Consider the following 13,862-nt stretch of genomic DNA (forward strand, 5'->3'; position numbering starts at 1 on the left):
ACACACTGAAAATAGAAATAGACAATTCACCAGCAGGAGTTAGAGAATTATATATCTCGCTTGCAATAATAGGATACAATAACTAATCAGAGATTTATAAGAAAATTGAAGATTTGATTAGCACGATATTCAAGCTAGACTTAATGTATAGAATATTTAAAACAAATATAATACAAACTATTTCCAGACACACATGAAACATTATTAATGATATACTATATGAAGGACCATAAAAATATATTCAATAAAATTAAATTTATTGAAATTATAAAAGCACAGTGTCCAATCACACTGAAATGATATTAGAAATAATTAATAAAAGAGAACTTGAACAACTGCACAAATATGAGGAAATTAAACAACACTGTCCAAATAACAAATGGGTCCAAGAGGAAATCACAAGGGAAATAAGAAAACACCTTGAGAAATGAAAACAAAGCTACACAACAATCTTTTGGAATAAAGCTAAAGCAATGGTCAGAGGCAAATTTATAGCTGAAAATGCCTATATTAAAAAAGAAAATTGAGGGGCGCCTGGGTGGCGCAGTTGGTTAAGCGTCCGACTTCAGCCAGGTCACTATCTTGCGGTCCGTGAGTTCGAGCCCCGCGTCAGGCTCTGGGCTGATGGCTCGGAGCCTGGAGCCTGTTTCCGATTCTGTGTCTCCCTCTCTCTCTGCCCCTCCCCCATTCATGCTCTGTCTCTCTCTGTCCCAAAAATAAATAAACGTTGAAAAAAAAAATTTTTAATAAAAAAAATAATAAAAATAAAAAAAATAAAAAAGAAAATTGATATAAAATCAAAAACCTATCATCTCACATAAAGAAACTATTAAAAGAAGAACAAACTAAATGCAGAGCAAGCAAGATAAAAGTAATAAATATTATAGTGGAGCTAAAAAATAAAATAAAGAAAGGGCGCCTGGGTGGCTCAATTGGTTAAGTATCCGACTCGATTTTGGCTCAAGTCATGATTTCATGGTTCATGAATTCATGCCCATCATCGGGCTCCCTCTCCCTCTCCTGCTAGCACACGTGCTCTCTCTCTCAAAATAAATAAACTCAAAATAAAATGAAGAACAGAGAAATAATGGAAAAAATCAGCAAAACTATAAGTTGCCTTTAAAAATCAACAAAATTGACAGATCTTGAGCTAGACTGATCATAAAAAAACAGATGAGATTCAACTTATCAAAATCAGGAATGAAAGAGAAGACATTATTACTAACCTTAAAAAAATAAGAAAATACTATGGACAATGATATACAAAAAATTAGATAAATTAAATGAATGAACAAATACCTAGGAACATAAAAACTACTGAGCTAACAAATGAAGATATAGAAAATCTGAATAAATATTTAACAAGTTAAGATATTCATTAAGAAAAAAACGATATTCATTAAGTAAATCAAAATAGATCACAAACAAAAGCCTGAGCCAGATGACTTCACTGGTGAATACTACCAAAAATTCAATTAATACAAATCTATTACAAACATTTACAAAAAAATGAAACATCTTCTAACTTTCTATGTGAGGCTAGTATTACCCTGATATCAAAACCAGGAAACACAAGAAAAAAAGACAACAGACCCACATCTCTTATTAAAATAGATGCAAAATTCTTCAACAAAATACTAAGAAACTGGATAGAACCACTTATTAATATGCTTACTCACTAATGCCATGAGGAATGAAAAGTTGATTCAATATATGAAAACCAAACAATATTGCACACAATATTAAGATAATAAGGGAGTAATTATCCCAATAGAGAAAATAAATTTTACAGGATAAAAAAATTTGTTCTTAGGAATGGAAGGGAAGTTTCTCATCTTGATAAAGTATACCTAGACTATTTTGAATATCTGGAAATTTGTTCATAGGAATGGAAGGGAAATTTCTCATCTTGATTAAGTATACCTAGACTATTTTGAATATCTGGAAATTATGAAATTGGAAAGTACAATAACTGAAATGAAAAACTCAATAAACAGACTCAACATGATTTGAATGAAGGAAGAATGAGTAAATTTAAAGACAGGTTAATTAAGATTATTCAGTTTGAGGAAGAGAGAAAAAAGAAGAAAACTAAACAGAATCTTAAAAACCCATAGGACACCATCAAAACATCAACATACATGTATTGAAATTCTCATAAGGAGAGTAATAAATGGAGGATATAGAAATATTCCCAAATTTATTGATGTACACATCCAAGTAGCTTTAAAAAAATGTCTAGTGGGATAAAATCAAAGAGATTTACAACTAGACACATAATAGTCAAGCTACCAAAATGCAAGAATTCTTGAAAGCAGTTAAACAGAAGTGACTCATCACATGCAAAAGATCTTCAGAAAGAACAGCAGCTGATTTCTCATCAGAAATCATAGAGATCAGAAGACATTAGAATGACATATTTACTTAAAAATATCAATATAGAATTCTGGGGACACCTGGATGACTCAGTTGGTTGAGTGTCTGACTCTTGATTTCAGCTAAGGTCATGATCCCACAGTCTTTGAATCAAGACCTGTGTTGGACTTCAGGCTGTGCGTGAAAGCCAGCCTAAGATTTTCTCTCTCCCTCTGCTCCTCTCCCTCACTCACACTCTATTTCTCTAAAAAAACAAACACACACACACAAAAAAAAAAAAACAAAAAAACTCGACAATGGAAAAAAATAATTCTATACCCCCAAAACTATCCTTCAAAAATGAAAAATAAAAAGTCAACTGGGCAGCTGGGTGGCTCAGTTGGTTAAGCATCCAACTTTTGATTTCAGCTCAGGTCATGATCTCATGGTGCATGAGACTGAACGCTACATTGGGCTTCACACTGACAGCATAGAGCCTGCTTGAGATTTTCTTTCACTCTCTCTCTCTGTCCCTCCCCTACTCTCTCTCTCTCTCTCTCTCTCTCAAAATAAACTTTAAAACAAAGAAGTCAACCAAGATGGCAAAATAGGAGGCACCTGAGCCCACCTCCCACAAATACACCAAATGCACCACTACATACTGAAAAGAGATCCAAAATTAGCTCAGTGGCTCATACACGCTGATAAAATGCCCACAATAAAACAGGTAAATGGCTACGATACATTCGAGCCATGAACATTAGCCACGGTACAACACCATACCACCAGGAGGGAATCTTCAACTCCGAAGTTCTCTCTGTGGAGTGAAGGGTTTGGACCTTACCGATAGCCTTTAACTTTTAAGACTCACACCTAAGGTCTCATCCAAGGGACCTATGTCTGAAATACAACTGGGCTTATGTCCACAAGAGAATATCAATCAGTTCTTAATGGATGTGCAAACATTTGCCATAATGATCGCTTCAGAACTCAGCATGGAGGGAGTAGGCAAAAATGGTCATCTCCTAGTCTATCCCTGAAAGAAGTTTATCTACATATTTTAGAAACAGCTGGCTGAGGGTCAGGTTCTCAATTTAGCATACATCTAGGTGTTGGTCGAGATCCTCCCTGGAGAACGGGGAAGACGGTGGATACTTTCCTTGCCTTCTGTCTCCAGCCTGCTCCAACAATAAAACCAAGTCATCAGTATCTCCCTGGACAGAGGTTACATGGGTGTCTGAAACCCCAGATTTTATGTATACTGCTCATGGAATGAGCCTCTGGGTAGCCTGGCTCTGATAGCCAATAGAGTTTGCATTTACAAGTCCAATAGGACTGTAGAAAGAAAAAAAAAAACAAAAAACAAAAAACATGTGCAGGAGTACCGCCTACTCAACAGATATATAATTGAGCCCAGCACAGAGGGAGCAAAGAAGCTCATTTCAAAGTTTCTCCCTGGAAAGGGCTTAACAGCATATTTTCTCAGCTACTGTCTGAGAGTCCAGCTTTTAATCAGCTTACATCTAAATGCTAACTTCAATCATCCACTTTGGGAAAACCATGGGTCTTGACACTCCCTCAAATACTAGGAGCCAGTAAGAACAAAGAAGTTGGCCTGGACAATCACAAATGTTCAAGAGACAAATAGAAGCTCAGATTCAGCTGATATGACAAAGTTCATTTCCTACAGGAGACCACTCTGTGAATACTGGGAGAAGTGGGCATTTTATGTTAATGCACAGACCAACAGACAGTGAAGGAAAATGAAAAAAAAAAGGAATTTGTTCCAAACAAAAGAACAAAATAAACCTCCAGAAACAGATCTTAATGAAATGAAGATAAGTGATTTTACTGGAAGAGTTAAAAGTAACAGTCATAAAGGTGTTCACTGAGGGCAGAAGAACAATATATAAACAAAGTCAGAAATTCAACAAAAATAAAATATTAAAAAAAGTATCAAACAGAAATCATAGAGCTGAAGAATACAATAATTAAACTGGAAAATTCAAGGGGCGCAAGGGTGGCTCAGTCAGTTAAGTGTCTGACTTCAGCTCAGGTCATGATGTCATGGTTTATGACTTCGAGTCCCCCATCAGGCTTTGTGTTGACAGCTCAGAGCCTGAAGCCTGCTATGGATTCTGTGTCTCCCTCTCTCTCTGTTCCTCCCCTGCTCATTCTCTCTCTCTCTCTCTCTCTCTCCCAAAAATAAATAAATAAATAAATAAATAAATAAACAAATATTTTTTCTTTTAAAAGCTGGAAAATTCAATAGAGGAGTTCAACAACAACTAGATCAAGTTTACAAAAAGATCCATGAACTCCAAATCAGGAAAGTGAAACTCATCCAAACAAAAAAACAAAAATAAAATAATGGAAATAGTTTAAGGTACTTATGGGACAACAATGAGTAAACCAATTTATGCACTATTGGGTTCCAAGAGGAAAGAGAAAGGGATAGAAAATTTATTCAAAAACAGACTAACAGAGAGATTGGGGCCAACACAGTGGAGATGTAGGGGGACTCATAGTCCCACGTCTCTCAAACAAAGAACTGTAGAAGCCAAAGGACTTTGAACACCAGACCTGGGAGGAAAAGATACTGAATCTACTAGAAAGAAAATGGGAAAGCTGGAAAAAAGATAGGTTGGTAACTGCGAACTGGAGGAGATATAACAGGCTGCATGGGAATGGAGGGGAGGGACCCCCTTCTGCAGAAAGACAAAGGGAAGAGAAAGAGCGTGTAGGGAAGTGCAGGACCATAGCTGGACATGAGAAAGACCTCGGATTGAGTGAGAGGGATCTGATCTCTAAAGCTGTGGGGCTTTCTTCTAATTTGGGCAGGCTCCCAGTTCGCGCACCTGGGGAGGTGGGGAGCCAGGCTTGGGTGCGGTGGTAGGTCAGAGGCTGAGTCTGCAGCTGGAGAAAGTGGTTCCCTCCCTGGAGGGCTTCGTGATAGCATAGAACCTGCCTGCGTCTGCCACCCCGGGTGCACTGGCTGGGCTCAGTCTGCAGGTGGATAAGGCGGCCTTATCCCTGGAGTGCTGTGGAAAAAGACAAAGCCTGCCTGGGACCCCACCCCTGGGGCTCACCTCGAGGGCAGTGGCTCCCAGTCCGCAATAAAAATCGGTCCTCCATGTAGTGCAGAGGCACAGACAAAGCCCGCCGGGACCACACATCACTGCACTGAGAGGTATTTCCCCAGCGCCAGAGCACAAGGAGCAGGACTTTGATTCCTAGACAAGCACAGGGTCAGGGGAGTTGGTGGAGCGAAAGGGACCGCCCCCGTCTGTGCCTGCAGCACAGTGAGGATGACTCAAACAGAGCCCACCGGTCAGGCTCCATGGAGAAGAGACTGGGAGATCACCATTCCCCCACCCCCACCACTACCAAGATGGGGCCTCAGGGGTCACTCCCTAGGCCCATAGAGGAGGTAGGTCCAACCACGCCCCCTTGTACTGGGTAACTACAAATCCACCAGAGCAGCACAGACCTGCAGACACCTGCTACCTGTAAGTGATGCAGCATTGCCTGGATTAATTCTAGGTCAATTCTGGATATATAGATATATTCTGCCCACCATTTCTCCTTCTCTCTTCCCTCCCCTAGGCTGGTTACTCTGGTTATTGGTCTGTCTAAACAGGCATATTTAATCCATTTTCTTGATACATGTTTTACACCTCCGTCACTACACTCCTTTCTCTCTCTCTGGAATAATCAAGCCATATAGTTTCTCTGGGTAATTTTATCTGTGATTATTTTTCTCTGCCTCCTTCTTTATTTTCCTTTCACTCTGTCTCGATTAAGCCTTTTAGTCTATCTGCCTAATCAACCTTTATTCCACCGACCGCACCACCCACCTGCTTCTGTCATTTGTCTCTTTGTATTGCTCTTCCATCAGCACTGCCCCCACCCTCTTCTTTGCTTGTAATCAGTGTTTTGTGGTTTTTTGTTTTTAGTCTTTAGGTTTTGGGTTTGGTTTATTTGTTTGTGTTATTTGTTTGTGTGTTTGTGTGTTTTGTCTCCTGTTTGTCTATCTGTTTTCCTTTACAGGGCTACTCCAAGGAACAAATCAAAGCACACCTGATGGAGGATACAAAATATTACTATGACTAGGGTAATAAAATAACCAAAGTCACAACAACAGAGAGCAACAATCCCTGAAAAAAAAACACGTCCTGAAGGGCTGGGCCCTGGACAGTGTATGACCCTCCTTTAATATAGCAGTGCTCACAGGTACAGAGCACACAAGCTTTTAATATGCATAAGGGACAGAAAACTAGCCAAAATGACAAAAAGGAAGAATTCTACTCAAAAGAAACTCCAAGAAGTAGCAACAGCTATCGAATTTATCAAAACTGATTTAAGCAATATAACAGAATAAGAATTTAGAATAATAGTCATAAAATTAATCACTGGGCTTAAAAAAAAAGCATAGAGGATAGCAGACAATCTATTACTGCAGAGATCAAGGGACTAAAAAACAGTCATGATGAATTGAGATATGCTATAAATGAGGTGCAAAATAAAATGGAAGCGACCATAGCATGGATTGAAGACACAGAGGAGAGAATAGGTGAATTAGAAGATAAAATTATGGAAAAAGAGGAAACATAGAAAAAGAGAGATTAAAAAAATCTAGGAGTATGAGAGGAGAATAAGAGACATAAGTGATGCAATCAAACAGAACAATATCCGTAACACTGGAATTCCAGAAGAAGAAGAGAAAGGGGCTGAAGGTATACTTCAGGAAAAAGTCTGGAAAACCTCCAAAAACATGGAGGTTGAAGAACACCCTACTAAAGAATGAATGGATTAACCAGGCAATTAGAGAAGAAATTAAAATATATATGGAAACAAATGAAAACGAAAACACAACAATCCAAATGCTTTGGGATGCAGCGAAGGCAGTCCCGAGAAGAAAATACATTGCAATCCAGGCCTATCTCAAGAAACAAGAAAACTCCCAAATACAAAATATAACAGCACACCTAAAGGAAATAGAAGCAGAACAGCAAAGACACCCCAAACCCAGCAGAAGAAGAGAAATAAAAAAGATCAGAACAGAAATAAACTATATAGAATCTAAAAAAAAAACCCAAAAACTGTAGAGCAGATCAATGAAACCAAGAGTTGTTTTTTTTTTTTTCAAAAAAGACACAAAATTGATAAACTTATAGCCAGGTTTCTCTTTTTTTTTTTTTTTTTTTTTTTTAAATTTTTTTTTCAACGTTTATTTATTTTTGGGGGGACAGAGAGAGACAGAGCATGAACGGGGGAGGGGCAGAGAGAGAGGGAGACACAGAATCAGAAACAGGCTCCAGGCTCTGAGCCATCAGCCCAGAGCCCGACGCGGGGCTCGAACTCACGGACCGCGAGATCGTGACCTGGCTGAAGTCGGACGCTTAACCGACTGCGCCACCCAGGCGCCCCATAGCCAGGTTTCTCAAAGAAAAGGAAGATGACCCAAGTAGAAAAATCATGAATGAAAATGGAATTATTACAACGGATGACTCAGAAATACAAGGTTTATCAGAGAATTATACAAGTATTATCGGAGAATACTATAAAAGATAGATGCCAAAAAAAAGGACAACCTGGAAGAAATGGACAAATTCTTAAGCACACACACACTTCCAAAACTCAAACAGGAAGAAATAGAACACTTGAACAGACCCATAACCAGCGATGAAATTGAAACAGTTATCAAAAATCTCCCAACAAATAAGAGTCCAGGACCAGATGGCTTCCCATGGGAGTTGTACCAGACTTTTAAAGCAGAGATAATACCATTCCTTCTCAAGCTATTCCAAGAAATAGAGAGGGAAGGAAAACTTCCAGACTCATTCCAGTATTACAATGATTCCCAGCATTACAGCCAGCATTACAGCCAGCATTACAATGATTCCCAAACCAGACAGAGACCCAGTAAATAAGAGAACTACAGGCCAATATCCCTTATGAATATGTATGCAAAAATTCTCAAGATACTAGCAAATCAAATTCAACAGCTAATATAAAAAGAATTATACACCATGATCAAGTTGGATTCATTCCTGGGATGCAGGGCTGGTTCAAAATTCGTATATCAATCAACGTGATACATCACATTAATAAAAGATAAGAACGTATGATCCTGTCAATCAATGCAGAAAAAGCATTTGACAAAATTCAGCATCCTTTCTTAATAAACCCCTCGACAAAGTTGGCATAGAATGAACATACATAAACATCATCAAAGACATTTATGAAAAGCCCACGGCTAATATCATCCTCAATGGGAAAAAACTGAGAGCTTTCACCCTGAGATCAGGAACACGACAGGGATGCCCACTCTCACCGCTGTTGTTTCACATAGTGTTGGAAGTTCTAGAATCAGCAATCAGACAACAAAAGGAAATCAAAGACATCGAAATTGGCAAAGATGAAGTCAAGCTTTCACTTTTTGCAGATGACATGATATTATACTTGGAAAATCCGATAGACTCCACCAAAAGTATGCTAGAACTGATACATGAATTCAGCAAAGTCGTAGGATACAAATTCAATGTACAGAAATCAGTTGCATTCTTATACACTAATAATGAAGCAACAGAAAGACAAATAAAGAAACTGATCCCATTCACAATTGCACCAAGAAGCATAAAATACCTAGGAATAAATCTAACCAAAGATGTACAAGATCTGTATGCTGAAAACTATAGAAAGCTTATGAAGGAAATCGAAGAAGATATAAAGAAATGGAAAAACATTCCCTGCTCATGGATTGGAAGAATAAATATTGCTAAAATGTCAATACTACCCAAAGCCATCTACACATTCTATGCAATACCAATCAAAATTGCACCAGCATTCTTCTCAAACCTAGAACAAGCAATCGTAAAATTTGTATGGACCCACAAAAGGCCCCGAATAGCCAAAGTAATTTTGAAGAAGAAGACCAAAGCAGGAGGCATCACAATCCCAGCCTTTAGCCTCTACTCCAAAGCATGTAATCAGCATGGTATTGGCACAAAAACCGACACATAGACCAATGGAAAAGAATAGAGACTCCAGAATTGGACCCAAAAAAGTATGTCTAACTAATCTTTGACAAAGCAGGAAAGAATATCCAATGGTAAAAAGACAGTCTCTTTAACAAATGGTGCTGGGTTTACTGGTCAGAAACATGCAGAACAATGAAACTAGACCACTTTCCTACACCATATGCAAAAATAAACTCAAATGGATAAAGGACCTGAATGTGAGACAGGAAACCATCAAAACCCTAGAGGAGAAAGCAGGAAAAACCTCTCTGACCTCAACCGCAGCAATTTCTTACTTGACACATCCCAAAGGCAAGGGAATTAAAAGCAAAACTGAACTATTGGGACCTCATGAAGATTAAAAGCTTCTGCACTGCCAAGGAAACAATCAATGAAACTAAAAGGCAACCGACGGAATGGGAGAAGGTATTTACAAATGACATATCAGACAAAGGGCTAATATCCAAAATCTATAAAGAACTCACCAAACTCCACACCTGGAAAACAATCCAGTGAAGAAATAGGAAGAAAATATGAATAGACACTTCTGTAAAGAAGGCATCCAGATGGCCAACAGGCACATGAAAAGATGCTCAACATTGCTCCTCATCAGGGAAATACAAATCAAAACCACACTCAGATATCACCTCACACCAGTCAGAGTGGCCAAAATGAAGAAATCAGGAGACTATAGGTGCTGGTGAGGATGTGGAGAAACGGGAACCTTCTTGCACTGTTGGTGGGAATGCAAACTGATGCAGCAGCTCTGGAAAACAGTGTGGAGGTTCCTCAAAAAATTAGAAATAGAACTACCTTATGACTCAGCAATAGCACTGCTAGGAATTTACCCAATAGATACAGGAGTGCTGTTGCATAAGGGCACTTGTGCCCCAATGTTTATAGCAGCACAACAATAGCCAAATTATGGAAAGAGCCTAAATGTCCATCAACTGATGAATGGACAAAGAAATTGTGATTTATATATACAATGGAATACAACTTGGCAAAGAGAAAGTGAAATCTGGCCTTTTATAGCAACGTGGATGGAACAGGAGAGTGTGATGCTAAGTGAAATAAGTCATACAGAGAAAGACAGATATCATATGTTTTCACTCTTATGTGGATCCTGAGAAACTTAACAGAAGACCATGCTGGAGGGGAAGAAGGAAAAATAGTTACAGAGAGGGAAGGAGGCAAACCATAAGAGACTCTTAAATACTGAAAATAAAGTTATGTTAGATGGGTATGGGAGGGAGGGGAAAGTGATTGATGGGCATTGAGGAGGGCACCTTTTGGGATGAGCAATGGGTGTTGTATGGAAAACAATTTTACAATAAATTTCATATTAAAAAAATTAAGAAAAAAACAAAAACAGACAAAGAAACTAGTGTCTTACAACATCCTTAACTTGAGGAAAAAAGAGACATCTGGATCAAGGAAAAAAAAACAAACAAAGAAAAGAGCCAAAGAGACCCAAATGAGATATATTAGCTTCATTGTATAAGGTTAAAGACATGGAGAGAATCTTAAAAGCAGCAATAGAAATGCAACTTGTTGCATACAAGAAAACCTCCATAAACTATCAGTAGATTTTCCACCACAAATATTGCAATGCAGAAAGGAGTGGGATGATATATTCAAAGTGCTGAATAAAAAAAAATACTACCAACCAGATAACGTTGTGCAACAAGCGACACAATTATTGTACATTCTACCATCTGGAAAAGGAAATGTATATCCACCAGTTGTCACTCCTAATTCCCTCAACCCTCACTGATGTAATGTGTGTCTCTATGGATTTGCATATAATGGACATTCCTTATATAATTTCATGAAATCATGCAATATGTGCCCTTTCATATCTTCCTCTTTTCACTTAGCGTAATATCTTCAAATCTGATCAATGTTGTAGCCTGTATTGATAATTATTTTCATGTTATTGGTGAATAAAATTCAGTTTTATGAATTCGTAATTTGATTGACATTAAAATAGTTTCCATTTGGGGAGGACCTATGATGGCAGAGTACTAGGAGGATCCTAGGCTTGCCTCACTCCTTAAACACAACTAGATAAATATCAAATAATTCTGAATAACCAAGAAATTTATCAGAGTACTGACATAACTGTAAAACTAGAGGGACAGAAGGGTCCACATTGTGGAAGGTAGGAGGTGAGGAGATGTGATTTGGGGGAGAAAAAGATTGCTGATGTTTTGGACAGGAGAAAGCCTTGGTCACAGATAGAAGTGGGAGAGAGAGATAAGTGTGCATAGGAGATATCACAAGGAGAACACTTCTTCAAAGCCATTGACTGGGAAAAGAAGAGGAGCTGATTTTTGTGAGTTTTTGTTTTTAAACAAGCAGTGCTCAAAACTGGAGTTTTAGAGGTCCATAGTATGGCCAGTGTGGAGCCCATCTGGTGCTACAGTTCTTCTGTACAGAAGGAGGGTAGATAGTTCAGGAATACATGGCACAACCTGAGGATCTAGTGGGATGTACTGCGAGAGACGATTCTCCTTTTTTGGAGCATATCTGGAGAGGTGACATTGCCTTTCCAGGGACAAAAGTGTTGGCTAGCAACATTACCAACCCCTGTACCTCAAGATAGGTACAGAGACACCTGCTGAGAGTAGTGAACCTGGACACTGGCTCTTTGCTGTGCTACACACCAAAATCCACACACCTGCACTTTGGTGTGACTGCTCTTCTGGGACAAACCTGCATGAGGACCACCATGGGTCCACACCATGACGGGTCCCTACATTTGGAGTTTTAAAACTTAGCCACCATGCATGGGATAAAACACAGGTGCAATGAACTTCTGGGAAGGCAGACAGCCTGGACATACAGTGAAATCAGGGATCTGAGAAAAGGCTGGAACACACGAGGTGAGATTCTTCATTCTTATGGGAGAGCTTCCTGGACAACATTGGGTGCAAAGTCCCCTCTCTGGGATGATAAGGCTGACACCATTTCTATCCTCTGCTACTTAGCATAAATTAAATTAAGTAAACAGCACAGTGTCAACAGGGGAAGCTTAACTAGTTACACAAAGCTTAACACCCTGGACTCTGCAGGTGCTGCTTTTCTTCAGCAAGTGAGCCTGAGGACAAGAGCAACAGTGCCTTCCCCAGAAGACTAGCACAAACCAGCATGCACCACATCTACTGAACATAGAGCTCTGCAGAACTCCAGCTCTAGTGGAAATAGCATCAGGTTTATTTTAACAAACAGGCCAAAGCATACCTTGTTAAAACTTGCCGTATTCTGGCCAAGGCCAAAACAATTCCCAATGTAGGCAAGGAGGAACTCTGCAGAGGACATACAGGAGCAATAGAGCAGATATAAGACAACAGTAGAGTGCACACAGCATACACCAGAGAAACATCCTGAAGTTTCAGGCCATGGACATTGTATAAACTCTTCTTCATAAAGCCATTATTCTTAAGAGCAGGGAATATAAGAGGCTTTCCTAACACACTGAGGAAGACACAGATCTAGACAAAATGCTGACTTAGGAATTCCTTTCAAAAGAAAGAACAAGAAAAGACCATGGCCAGGGATCTAATAAAAACAGCTATGAGAAAGGGGCGCCTGGGTGGCACAGTCAGTTAAGCATCCGACTTCAGCCAGGTCACGATCTCGTGGTCCGGGAGTTCGAGCCCCGTGTCAGGCTCTGGGCTGATGGCTCAGAGCCTGGAGCCTGTTTCTGATTCTGTGTCTCCCTCTCTCTCTGCCCCTCCCCCGTTCATGCTCTGCCTCTCTCTGTCCCAAAAATAAATAAACGTTGAAAAAAAATTAAAAAAAAACCACCTATGAGTATTACGCCTTATCCAGAATTTAAGGCAATAGTCATAAGGATACTAGCTGGGCTTGAGATAAGCAAGGAAGACACCAGGAAGTTGATTACTCCCTAGGTAAAAGAGCTTAGAACCAATCAGACCAAAATGAAAAATGCAACAACTTATATTTAAACCCAATTGAATGCAATGACCACAGGGATGGAATAAGCAAAGGAATGAATTAGTGATATAGAAAAGAGAATTATGGAAAATAATGAAGCTGATCAAAAGAGGAAAAGAAAAGCATGGATCACAAAACTAGACATAAGGAACACAGTGAATGCATGAAATCATTACATGTAATAGCATTGCTATGACAGGAGACCCAGAAGAAGAAGAGATTAAAAAGAGGGTAGAAGGTTTGTTTGAGGAAATTATAGCTGAAATCGTCCTTAATCTGGGAAGAAAACAGACATCAAGGTCCAGGGGCATAGAAAACAATCATCAAAATCAACAAAAATAGACCAGCACCAAAACATATTACAGTTAAGTTTATAAAATATAGAGATGAAGAAAAAGTCCTATAAACTGCAAGACAAAAGAAAGTCCCTAACTCTAAGAGAAGACAAATGAGGTGAGCAGCATATCTCTCCTCAGAAACATGGCAGGCAAAGGGAGTGGCACGATATATTCAATTTGATGA

This window comes from Prionailurus viverrinus, chromosome X, assembly GCF_022837055.1.
Source record: "Prionailurus viverrinus isolate Anna chromosome X, UM_Priviv_1.0, whole genome shotgun sequence".
Lineage (NCBI taxonomy): Eukaryota > Metazoa > Chordata > Mammalia > Carnivora > Felidae > Prionailurus > Prionailurus viverrinus.